Source organism: Scardinius erythrophthalmus (genome assembly GCF_964197995.2).
Source record: "Scardinius erythrophthalmus genome assembly, chromosome: 7".
Taxonomy (NCBI): domain Eukaryota; kingdom Metazoa; phylum Chordata; class Actinopteri; order Cypriniformes; family Leuciscidae; genus Scardinius; species Scardinius erythrophthalmus.
Window position 1 is genome coordinate 28462038 of NC_138227.1, and position 13579 is coordinate 28475616.

At 37.3% G+C, this 13579-nt stretch overlaps 1 long non-coding RNA gene across 1 annotated transcript; it reads right to left on the reverse strand.

The window, feature by feature from the left end:
- Positions 1 to 255: 255 nt before the first annotated feature.
- On the reverse strand, positions 256 to 3671 carry LOC308694072. Its single transcript, XR_014030551.1, has 3 exons — positions 2733 to 3671; positions 1965 to 2066; positions 256 to 1328 (listed from the first exon to the last, which is right to left on the reverse strand). It is a non-coding gene; the product is annotated as an uncharacterized lncRNA (long non-coding RNA).
- Between the last annotated feature and the right edge of the window lie 9908 nt (positions 3672 to 13579).

The following is a 13579-nucleotide window of genomic DNA, read 5'->3' on the forward strand; positions in this document are numbered from 1 at the left end:
TCCAATCACAGCGAGTTCTGCGATAAAGTCACAGCCAATACAAACCCAGCTGAACAAATGCGTCACACTTACATGCCCATTTATGGCAAATGATGACAGATCTCTTCTGGTTCCGGCTGCAGGGATAGATACCTTAAATATTTAATATTTAGGCTGTTAAACATGTATTATTTCTAATTAAATTATAAAACTCATATTTAAAAACAAAAGACTCTTTGTGTGGTTACCGTCCAAAAACGAGTTCACATGATCAATGACACAAATTTGCTTATTTTATTAGACTGATGCATAAATACATTTGAAAGAGAAACTTTTTTCTAAGCAATGGCCTACAGCAGGGTAGTTTTGCAGTATTTTAATTAAAGATAATTGCATGTAGGCCTACTAAAGTGCTTCTAACATTTACAGTGTATGTATAGTCAAACATATATCAATTATATTCAAATAAATGTAACAAAAGCACAATGAATGGACACAATTTTGAAAGCTTATTCCAATATTTAATGTCAAACTGTTTAAAGACAAATGTAGCGCCAAAACTACTGCACAACAGTATACAAATCAGTTAATTTAAAATATCCAGATACAGGGGCAATCTATTATAGTGACACATACATTAACGTTAAAAAAATTGCTATGATAAAGTTATATATTTACAAACCAAAAGATGAGATTCAACTTTGTTATGTGAAAATACATTTGTTTCGTCGCTTTAAAGAACAAATAGGCAAAAACATAAGCACAACATTTTACATTCTCAACTTTCATTCTATATCCTTGTGATTATTGGTCACTTTTATTGTAACTATGCAATAAATATGTCCTTTAGCAAAACACCTGATGAGCACTGACCCTTTTTTATAAAGGCATTAGGCAGAAATCAAGTACAGTTTATGAAGCTGAAAAGAGAAAACAAAATGCTTTAACAATATGGAAAGTGATAAATCACTATATTCAATATTGGTTCTGCATATATCAAAGAGATCACGAGGAGGAGTGGGACTCCACATGAAGACTTTCAGAAACTGAGACAGAGCAAAGGGTGCACCTCGCTGGACACATCCTACGCATGCCCAAACAACAACACCCAAACACAGTGATGAAGTGGACACTGGACACCGCCAGGAGGATGCAGGAGACAGGGAAGACCAAGGAAGACACGGAGACAGATGTTTCACGAAGATCTGAAGAATGTCAGTGTCCCATGGGAAGATGTGAAGAACTTGGCCACGGATCGAATACATTGGAGGACACTTGTTGACCAATGTGCACAGCACAGAACTTGATGATGACGTTGTGAGTTTATCCATAACCGTGGGATATGTTTTCTGTAAAGAGTGTTGCATAATTAAATGTTAAAAGCATTTTTATTTTATAAGTTCACTGATATGTGGGCATTTCTATGAATAAAAGTATGTCTTTAATAGCAAGCAATAATCATATGAAAATGATTTACATGCAAACGGGACAGTTATCAGCAGTGTAACTGATCTGATTATGACAAAATAATCGAGTATCTGACGTCATGTGACAAGTCAGATAAGCTTTTCCACTCTTGCAAACAGAGGTAGGTTATGAGGTGTGGAGAGACATCATGTATCACTGGAACATTAACAGACGGGGACCAATTTGCAATTAATATAAACTTTCTGACAGTGTGTGTGACATCCGACAACTTTCCAAGAAGTGGCGCAACTGATTTACAAATATCGCGATAAATATGTACAGGAATTGAGGCAGTAGCCAATGACAGCACTAGGAGTAAAAGCTGCAGGATTGTGTATGAGTATACAAATATGTACGAGTATCGTACGAATTTGACAACTTGTTAAATCTTGTGAATTATTAAGACATTCAGACTATGTTTGTACTGATTGGGCTATGGGTTTTGTGAGAAAAGTTTTAAGAAACAACAAATGCTTGATAAAATGTTTGATTTAGGGTTAAAACCAACACATACATACCATTGTGAATATTTGCCTTTGCAGCTTTCCGTCTCCTCCGTTTACTTCTCCTCAAACAATAATGGGCTGACTGAGTCCGAAAGGCCCTTTTGGTCTTTTCAGCTGAAAAACGAGAAAAGAAAATATCATTATGTATAATATATAGGATTATTTAAAGGAAAAGGTACTGATTTACCTTACAAATGTTGGATGTTACATTATAAAGCATTAAAAGCATGGCAAGTGTTGTGGTTAATATGCATTTACAACAAATATCACTTTAAAACTACCAATACAGAGGTAAAAGCATGGTAAGTTTTGTGGTTACTGTCCTTTTACCACACCCTATCACAGTAAAACTAGGGTTACTGTGGTAAAAGCATGGTAAGTGTTGTGGTTACTGTGCATTCACAATAAGTATCACATTAAAACTACCAATATTGTGGTAAAAGCATGGTAAGTTTTGTGATTACTGTCTTTTTACTACACTTATCACAGTAAAACTAATGTTACTGTGGTAAAAGCATGGTAAGTGTTGTTTTTACTGTGCTTCTACTACAAATACAACTTTGGAACTAATTGTAGGCTACTATTTTTAATCTGATATGAATATCTAAGCCTATAGCACGTCACGTGACAGGCAGTGTTTATATTTAGAAAGCAATGAAACGCAAAGTCTCCGTGGAAATGGCAGATATAATGGCAGATTAATATGGACAAACAGAAAAGACATTATTTCACACATTATTAGGACAGCGTATTTAGGTATTTATTTACTAGGCTACTTACCAACAGCTGACACACGTGAACTGATGCCAAATATCGCGATGTGTTCGGAACGAGACTTCTTCAGCGCGATTTCCTACTAATAAAATATCATTTTAAAAATATCAATAAACAGCAAAGCAATCCAGCTTCCCTGGCAATAAGACCGAAATAATAACATTAAAAAAATACATAAACCACGATAAGATCTTGTGAATAAATGTTGATTAAACAGCTTCTCTGCTGCAGCCGACAGGCAGAAATAATCGAGCTGTGATCTCGAAAGACGAAAAATTACGAAATAAACGTGTCCGTGGCACGAATCAATAGATTAAATTACGTGGCCATACCACGAACGTTGGAGTTATCCGTGGTCTCACCACAGACTCAATCCGTGCTCCTACCACAGATTTTAGATCTGACTATAGCCAAGCGAGCAATAGGTGTAAAACGCCATCAAACTGGATTTGATGATGACAGGACGAGACAAAATGTCAAGTTAATTACATGCCATTGCAACACAGTCGACCTAAAGCTTATAAGTTCCTAAACAAGCCAGCAACATTACAACGTCCATGAGTGAGGTCAGGTTGTTGAGGTCCGTGGTGCCATCACGGGACTTTGGTTAGGCTAACTGAAACAAACCGAAATTTTATGATGACAGGACAATGCAATAGCTTCAATAACAGTCAGGGTAACGTCATTATGACATTTGATGTTGGAAAAGTTCACAAATACTTCAAATGTTGCGTTTCCAAATGAGAAAGCACGTCGATTGAGTGAGATCTGTACTCCGTCATTGAAACGGGTATCCGTGTGGACCACGGAAGGTCAGTGTCATTGACTTGCGTTGGAGTTATATCCGTGGCCGCCTCACGGAATTTGGGGCGATTCCGTGATGGCTCCACGGATTTTGAGTTAAGGGCCCGTGGACATTTCACGGAATCCTGTGAGACCAGGTTGGTAGCGCGTGTCCGCGCTATTCTCCGACATGCCCGCTCGCGGTGTTCTTTATCAACCAAAGGTGGTCGCGAGGGCGCCGCACTCGCTATCTTTCCATTTACTTCACTTTTGCTATTTAAACAGAGCGAATGAGACGACTGACTTTCACAGAAGCAATATCATCAATTACACTTTTAACTTTTGAGTTAAAAGAATCAAGGAGAAAATCAACAGAGTCAGCAGATATACTTGGTGTTAAGGATATAACCTTCATAAATAGTACACTAGTGTTCTCATTTAAGCATCTCTTCTTGACAGACACAGATCTAGCTTCAGTGGCAGGAGAGATCAATATATCAAAGAAAATACAGAAATGATCAGACAGTGCTACATCCTTAATAACAATTGATGAAATGTTTAGACCCTTACTGATAAGTAAATCTAGAGTGTGTCCACGATTGTGTGTGGGTCCATGTATATGTTGAGTCAGATCAAAAGTTTTTAAAACACTTTTGATTTCTTTCGCCATATTATTCTCTGCACTATTTATGTGGATGTTACAATCTCCAGCAATGGCAAAACAGTCAAACTCTGATGTAATTGTTGATAACAGCTCTGTAAAGTCCTCAGCAAAGGCTGGAGAGTATTTTGGAGGCCTGTAAATAATGATAAGTAAAATGCGTGGAGCACCTTTTAACACAATACCCAGATATTCGAAAGAAAGGTAATTCCCAAATGATATTTGCTTACATTGATAGATATCTTTAAAAAGAGCAGCAAGACCCCCACCTCTCTTAACAGCTCTGCAGACACTCATAAAAGTAAAGTTAGGAGGGGCTGCTTCATTGAGGATTGTTGCACTGCAGCTGTCTTCTAGCCAGGTTTCATTCAGAAGCATAAAATCCAGATTGTTTGTGGTTATTAAGTCATTGACAAGAAGTGATTTATTTTTAAGTGAGCAGATGTTAAAGAGTGCTAACTTAACAGTCTTACTTTTCCCCACAGCAATATTAGTTTGACGTGTAATAGGCACCAGATTAGTTAGTTTGCTGTACGGCTATTGAAGGCCTTAGACTTTCTATCTTGTAATAGAACAGCAATAGAGAAAGATACAGGCACACTGGGTTCCCGTTTGTTCTGTAAACATTTTAGAAAGTTACTGTTATCAAAACGGGGACCCGACACATATCACTGAGAGCTGGTATCAGTTGTTTTCGGTTCACCTCGAGCAGATGGAGGAGGGTGTGGGCCCTGGCGTTGTGGCAGAGGCCGAATAGCTCTCACAGGAGGAGGGGGAGGGTGAGCTGGGCCCGCAGGCTTTGGTGCGGGTGGTTGAGTTGCCTGTCGTTTTTTGGTTGGTATCCGGGGGCTTGCAGCAAAAGAGTGGGATAGTCTGGTTCCAGCATACACCAGTTCTTCCATTTTCTGTGAGAAGCACAGGAGTGGAGTTGCTGGAGAGAGGGATAACGTGTCTGGTGAAAGGGGCTGTTGCTCTGGTGTTATCGGAGGCTGTAATAAGATGTCCTGGCTTCCCTGGCTGTTTTCCAGGAAGTCGTCCTTGGGTGCTGAATCTTCGAGCAGTTCTGATATGTCTGTCTGTGGTGAGCTCTGTGGGCAGGGCTCAGCTGAGATTGTGTCCGTGAGCACAGGTTGTTGTGGCGGAGTGGTGTTATCATGTCCATTTTGCTGTAGTGAAGTCCCGTGGTCATTCATACTGTGTCCAGGTGTGTGTGTGCCGTTCAGATTGAGTTGACTGGCACACACTGCAGAAGGATAATTGAGGGAGAAGTAGATATTGTCCTTTAACACTCTTGAACCAAGTTTGTTTGGGTGATGGCCATCCCGATGAAAAAGTTGTCTCTGACTCCAGAAAAGATTGAAATTGTCAATGAAGTTCACTCCTTTTAAATTGCAGGTTTTTTGCAGCCATGTATTAAGCCCAAGTAACCGTGAGAACCTGTTTGTTCCTCTTGCTGGGAGAGGTCCACTGATGAATGTTTGAACTGTCAGTCTTTTAAGTGTTTCAAAAAGTTCATGGAAATCCTTCTTAAGGAGTTCTGACTGCTCTTTATGAATATCATTCTTCCCCACATGAATGATGAGTCGATTTGCAGTCTTATGTTTCATCAGAATGTTCTGAAGTTCCCTGTTTACATCAGAAGTTGTTGCTTGTGGAAGGCAGCACGTAGTTATATCCCTGCTGCTAATGTTTCTGATTATGGAGTCCCCCACTATCAGAGTCCTGGGCTCGGCAGCACTCTGAGCTGAGTGCCGCTGTCTGTTCGACCTTGAGCGCCAGTTAGCATCAGTGTTAGCTACTGCCCCATTCAGTCTGTGTTCGATCACATTCATCACATTTGGGGATTCCTCATTTACATTCATTAGCACTTCAAATCTGTTCTCAAGATGTATAGGCGGTGGTTGGAGACCAGTGTTTGCAATCCTTGTCAGAGCTGTATCTGGGGTAGAGGATTCTACTGCGGCAATATGTGATGCTCGTGACAATCTGATGTCTCGAGTGCCTTTGGGTCTCGCTCCCTGTGTGTGCCATCGATTAGTAAGTCGATCGGCTTGTTTCTCTATCTGTCGAGGAGCACTAGTTTCATGGGACTCACCGGTATGCTGAGGGTGTCCATGAAGAAGCTCTGTTGTGTGCTTCGTCTGGTTTGGTGGTCCCGTAAGTAACTTTGTTTCAAGAACTGCAATCCTTTGTAAAAGTCTGTGGCAGTTAGTGCAGCAAGAAGATTCCAGAAGAGGCATTTTCTCTTATCCTTGTAGGCAGTTGTGTTTTCCTTTCCCGGAATGTAAGCTGGTCGGGTAAAAGAATTCTCAGTTTTTGTAGTAATCCAAATTTTGTCGCATGAGCACTGTGCTGATTTTCTGAAGTTAAAATTAGGTGATAAAATAAAATAAAGGAAATAAAATATAATAAAATAGGAGATGTAATGTAAAATGTAAAAGCGATAGAGCAAAGCGCGGAGCAGTAAGCAAGAGCGTCCGAACAGTAGCTGAGCAGGAAGTGAAAATGCTCAGAAAATGCCCTAATATATATATATATATATATATATATATATATATATATATATATATATATATATATATATATATATATATATTAGGGCTGGGTATTGACACAGATTTCACAATTCGATTCGATTAAATATCGATTATTTTGGATATCAGGTACAATACACTGCAAATTTTCTCAAGGAAAACTGGAAAAAAAGGGGAAAAAATATTGTAAACTATGGGAGTCAGTTGTAGCCTATAGGCTTCATTAGCCTACTATAATATTGAAGGTAAAAATGAACTGATTTGTATACAAACACTTTTATTTTAATAATAATAAAGTTATATGAAATTATATACGAATTGAAATGGTGGCTGTCATAAAAACGATCCAGATTTATTCAAACATGCATTAAATATTGAAGGACATTAAAAATTATAATGAATATGTAATATGGTGCATATATTTAACTAAATTCTCCTCTTTTTTAATTTTTCTAGCTGACTAACGAGTTTATGGTCACTGGATATGTTTTTTCTGAGGTAAATGTGACGTTACATGACATTGTTTACTAACGTCTTTCCACGGTTGAAACACTGAGCGATTCCATGTGACATGATACGGACTTTGATAAGTTGTACTCTACCTTTTAACACACTTTCAGATGCTCATTCATGTTTATTTCGTGCTGTAACTGGTATTATTAAGGCGGAAGAGAAGGTCATGTGCGCTCCGCGCTGCTGTTTCTCTAGAGCTGAGCTGCGCCAGAGCGATCTCACGCCACAGTGCCAAAATGGTAATTATGTTTTTGAATTTCGTAAGAAAATGGACGTAATTTGAAATCTGAGACTTTGTTTCATATCAATAATAACAAAGCACAAATATTATTGCGATTTATTGGATGGGATGCGCACAACAATGTTCCATTAATTCATCAACTGAAAACAGGATGACTAATCGATTATTGGGATTTAAGAATCGATATCGTTTCGTAAAAATGAGAATCGATTAAAATCGAGAAATCGATATTTTTTACCCAGCCCTAATATATATATATATATATATATATATATATATATATATATATACAAATAACATGTCTGTAATTAGAGTAAAAATGATTGATAAACATGTCTTTGGTATGTAATTAAATGGTCTTGTTCATTATAATTATTTTCATATAAAAGCAACAGAACTTAAATTTCATCCAGTTTATTAGCAACACTCTGCACGAGCGTGAATCCCGCGATATCCATCTTTGATCTTGCAGGTGTCAGATCCACTGCGAGAAGAGAGAACTGTCCGTCTTGCCTTCACATTTTTCACTCCTCCCCTCACTGCAGCCGCCTACTCTCGCATACATTTCAGGCATGGCTAGACGCATCTCAAACAAGCCTATTGTCTGTTGTGAGTTTAGGGGGCACGTCAGCCAGAGCTGTAGTGTGTGTGTGTGTGTGTGTGTGTGTGTGTGTGTGTGTGTGTGTGTGTGTTAACCAGTCATTAACAGATGCTTTAGCAGTGTGTAGTTACAGCACAAAACTGATCATCCTCATTTTTGGCAGTTTAGGACATGTGCACAGACTATGTGTCAGAGGCTTGAAAATCGCTGGACTGAGTAAAAAGACCTCTAAGCAAATAGCCAAATACTGTTCTGTGTCAGCAATCATAGGCAGTCTGCATGTTTGGAGAAGGCGATGCCACCTCTATCCTTAACATGCATAGCCTATTTATTTATTTATTCATGTGGTTGTGTCTATTAGCATTGTTTGTATTGTCAGGTGAAACATAACAGGCTCTTTGTGAATATTTGGATGTTGTGTTGTTTTAATCAGTATAGACCCTTTTACAGTTGGTAAACATGGTGACGGATTTGTGTGGTCGGGGCTTAGCTGGAGGCAGAAAGATCCCTCTGGCCGCTTCACTAACGCTAGTTTGCAAGTTTTGTTAGCTTGTTTTTTAACAATGACTGAAGAAAATCCGATTTTTTCTTAATGTGCAAGGTCACTCACTGTCCAGGACCGCGATTGTTATTTGCAAAAGTTAATTTTAACGGACGGAACCAGATGACCGTACACGCTCAGTCAATGGACGAACTGACAGGATTAACGCTACCCCCGGTTGAGTGGCCTGACTTCTACACCTACCCGATAGAGAAACCGAGGGTAAAGAGAAACTGAGGACATATAAATATATTTAGATGCCTATAACTATGTGCTGAAAGGTCATGTAAAGACGATCCGCAGTTCTGCCTAGCCAGCGCCAAGAAGACAACAATGTAAAGAGTGACACTACAGTGCAATTTTAATGATATGAATATTTTCTAGAAATAAAAATTCCAGATACAGCATACTCATTTTTAATCGATTCTTGCACCCAACAACACAACAAGATAACATTTAATAATAAAAATAATAATTTAAGCTCATTATCATGTAGCCGAATCTGTGCTGGTTTGTATTGGCCGCCTCCAGTTTTCCGTTTGTTTTGCCTCCAGCTAACGCCGTGAGCCGTGACGTAACTGTGACGTCGGCGCAAAAGGGGTCTGTTGGTCATTCCAAATAAAATAATCATGTGTGAGTGAGTGAGTGAGTGAGTGAGTGAGTGAGTGAGTGAGACTGCTGCCTGCTGAACAGAGGGTCACAGGAGGATCTAAAGTGCTGGTGTTTCGGCTACAAAAACCCGCCGAACTGATCCGAAACCAGCCCAATTTTTATACACCCGCCCAAACCCATTTTTGCCTGCAAAATAGATTGGGAAACCGCCCAATTGAGCAGGAAACGGCCCAATCTGGCAACCCTTCATGGTTCCCCTGGCAACGAGGGATCACGAGGAGGCCAGGACGCGCATACAGGGCCAGGGACAGACTGACAATCTGTGACTGTGCGTTCTGGAAAAGTCCAGAACGGCCGTCCAACCGAGGGCCGTCGGCACAAAAAAAAAAAAAAAAAAAAAGTAGGCCTATAATAAAGCAATATGAACAGCCAACAGCAGGGGCACTAATATGATCACTTATATGCTACGTGTAGCCTAAAAAACAACAACTGAGGTAGAAGAGTCGGCCTATAGCCACTGATAGAAAGTTAGTTTTATAAGGCTGCACTTTTAAATTTGCTTACATTATATTTGAATAGCAGTGGTCTCAAACGTGGTTTCTGTGAGTTGCCCGCTAAACACATTCTATAAATAGCCCCAACTTGCAGTCGGGGTTCCAGACTTCGAATGGTAGCCTATAATTTTGCGACCTTTTCAACTAAACGTTTCAATTTGAACTTTTGCCTCTACAAAATTACCCAACTCTCTTTGATTATAGGCTACGCTGTCATTTGCGTTGCGTATGAGAAACATCAAATGGCAAACGCTCAAAAAGCGGAACAAAACTTGTTTGACCTGAGCAGCGCATTATCAGCTCGGCCCAAAAAACAGCGATCGCGGCCAAAGCAGCTGTGCGGGCTGATCTCGATCACGTGAACATTAGGCTATTACACAGAGCTGCGCGATCCACTGAGAAGCAGTTCAATTCAGCGCAGAATTCTCTATCTCTATTATAAACCCACAAATGTGATTTAATGTGATTAATGTAACTATGTGATTTAACCTTGTAAAAAGCCAAATGAAACAGTGCTGAAATTCTCAACATATTGACGCAAAAAAAAACAAAAAAAAACAGGCGAAACATTGTTACGAGAACAAACCAGCTAGAAGACATTTCACACCAAAACTTATGAATTAACTTTAGTAAAACAAACTTTTTTGGCAGAAATGTGCCTGTATTCATATTTAAAATGCTGTTATATTAATATAGTCATAAATGTATTAAATGTAGGCCTAATGCATTAATGTTTTGTTAGAAGTTATGGCAGTTTATTTTTATTTTTATTTTCATTTATATTTATACTAAATGTTTGGGCAACTGTTTCTGATAACACACACAATAGGTTTATAGAAAATCAACAAAAAAATCCATAAATATTTTCATAATTTTTCAGGATTTTTTATTTTTTTTTTTACGATTTTAAGTCTGAACCAGAATATCAAGATATTTTATTATTTCCCATATGATGGTGAAAAGTAAAAAAGCTTCACTATGTTATGTATAATAAATATTGGAGTAGGCCTATACCAAATAAAAATTCCTTCTAGATTATTTTATCCCCTGAGGTAGCCCTCACACACAAAAAGGTTGGAGACCCCTGTATAGTAACTATATGTTTTGTAATTACAAGTTTGTGTAATTTGGGGTTTCTGTAGCCATTAACATTTCATTATTTGTATTTTATGGCATTGTACATTTTGTGTTTTTATTTGAAGGCTGAGGCTTCATTAATAAACACAACCCCAATAACCATCATTGTTTTTGAGATGTTACTTGCTGTGAACCCAGCTAGCAGGGAACGTTCTCAGAACTTTCGCTAACATTCCCTACAAGTTTGGTTAATGTTCTAAAGAAAACATTTGAATGTAATGTTTACCGAACATTTTAAGGATGTTTTCTCATTTTAAAAAATGTTCCTATAACGTTATATGAAAACTAAGATATAACATTTTAACTGCAACATTCAAAAGATGTTTTGGGAATGTTTCTGAAATAACAAGTTGTACTATGATCTCAAAATATCATTGTCCCTATGTTTCATTATAACGAAAGAAGAACGTTCTCTCTGTCACGTTAGGAAAACGTTTTGAGGATATCATTGAGAGATGAGATGTTGAATGTTCTTTATAAAACGTTATTTTAATGTGACGAGTTAACAAAATTATAACATTTTATTTGCAACATTTTGAGAATATTTTGGGAATGTGTTTAAAGTTAAAGTTTGTACAATGATCTCAATATAACATTGTCCCAATGTTTCATAAAAACAAAAGAAGAACATTCTCTCTGTCACATTTGTAGAATATTTTGAGGATATCATTGAGAGATGATATGTTGAATGTTCTTTATAAAACGTTCTTCTAATGTGACGAGTTAACACAATTAGAACATTTTACCTGCAACATTTTGAGCATATTTTGGGAATGTTGTTAAAGTTAAAGTTTGTACAATGATCTCAATATAACATTGTCCCAATGTTTCATGATAACAAAAGAAGAACATTCTACTTGCAACATTTTGAGCATATTTTGGGAATGTTGTTAAAGTTAAAGTTTGTACAATGATCTCAAAATAACATTGTCCCAATGTTTCATAAAAACAAAAGAGGAATATTCTCTCTGTCACATTAGGAAAATGTTTTGAGGATATCATTGAGAGATGAGAGGTTGAATGTTCTTTATAAAACGTTATTTTAATGTGACGAGTTAACACTATTAGAACATTTTACTTGCAAAATTTTTAGCATATTTTGGGAATGTTGTTAAAGTTAAAGTTTGTACAATGATCTCAAAATAACGTTGTCTTAATGTTTTGTCATAACAAAAGAAGAACGTTCTCTCTGTCACGTTAGGAAAATGTTTTGAGGATATCATTGAGAGATGAGATGTTGAATGTTCTTTATAAAACGTTCTTCTAATGTGACGAGTTAACACAATTAGAACATTTTACTTGCAACATTTTGAGCATATTTTGGGAATGTTGTTAAAGTTAAAGTTTGTACAATGATCTCAATATAACATTGTCTTAATGTTTTGTCATAACAAAAGAAGAACGTTCTCTCTGTCACATTTGTAGAATGTTTTGAGGATATCATTGAGAGATGAGATGTTTATTGTTCTTTATAAAATGTTCTTCTAATGTGACGAGTTAACACAATTAGAGCATTTTACTTGCAACATTTTGAGCATATTTTGGGAATGTTGCTTAAGTTAAAGTTTGTACAATGATCTCAATATAACATTGTCCCAATGTTTCATAAAAACAAAAGAAGAACATTCTCTCTGTCACATTAGGAAAATGTTTTGAGGATATCATTGAGAGATGAGATGTTGAATGTTCTTTATAAAACGTTCTTGTAATGTTATGTGTTAACACAATTAGAACATTTTAATTGCAACATTTTAAGGATGTTTTGAGGATGTTGTTGAGATAACAGATTATATAATGTTCTCAGTAAAACATTGGCACAATGTTCCATAATAACAGAGGAGGAACATTATCAAATCAACGTTCGTAAAATGTTTTGAGTATATCACTGAGACCTGAGATGATGAGTGTTTTTTTTTTTTAATTCTTGTAATGTGACGTGTTAACAAAACTAGAACATTTTAAATGTAACATTTAGCAATCAAACTACACAATTATTGTTAAATTGAGCTTGCTGGTCAGACAGCAGGCCAACAGGGTTCACGATGGAACATATGGTGCATTTAAGTCCTCCTGGGAAGTTTGTATTCATGAGGTTTTACAATTTTGTTTAATGTTTTAAATTAATGAAGCCACTGTAAACTTTATCATCACATATTATACTGTTACATATTAATGCTATCATATTTTGTGCAGGCATTAGCTTACTTCATTGTCACTGCTAAATACCTAAGTATAGTGGTATCCCACAATGTTTCCCACTGACACACCCCTAACTCTTCAAGATCGGGGTTAAAGAAAATCCCGAGCTTCCTACTCATATTCTCATCATTGTGGTGGCGTTCAACTTGTAAATACGATCTTTATGACATGACTTGAATGCACCAATAGCTCTAGCTTAATTAGGGACAATCCATACAAACACTCTTTGCTAAAATACATTACAGACTGTCACAGTAAGAAGTTATTCGTCCTGTATAAAGGCCTAAAGGCCGAACCACTGCAGTCAACACCTTGGAGTATCCATGCTGTTAAATAAAAGTCTGTAGACAAGGGTTAGGGTTAGGGTTAGGGTTAACCTTAACCCTTAATTTCTAACCCAGACCCGGTTTCACAGAGTTTAGATTAAGCCAGGATTAGGCCTTAGTGCATTTAATTAGCTTTTAGAAATGTGCCTTA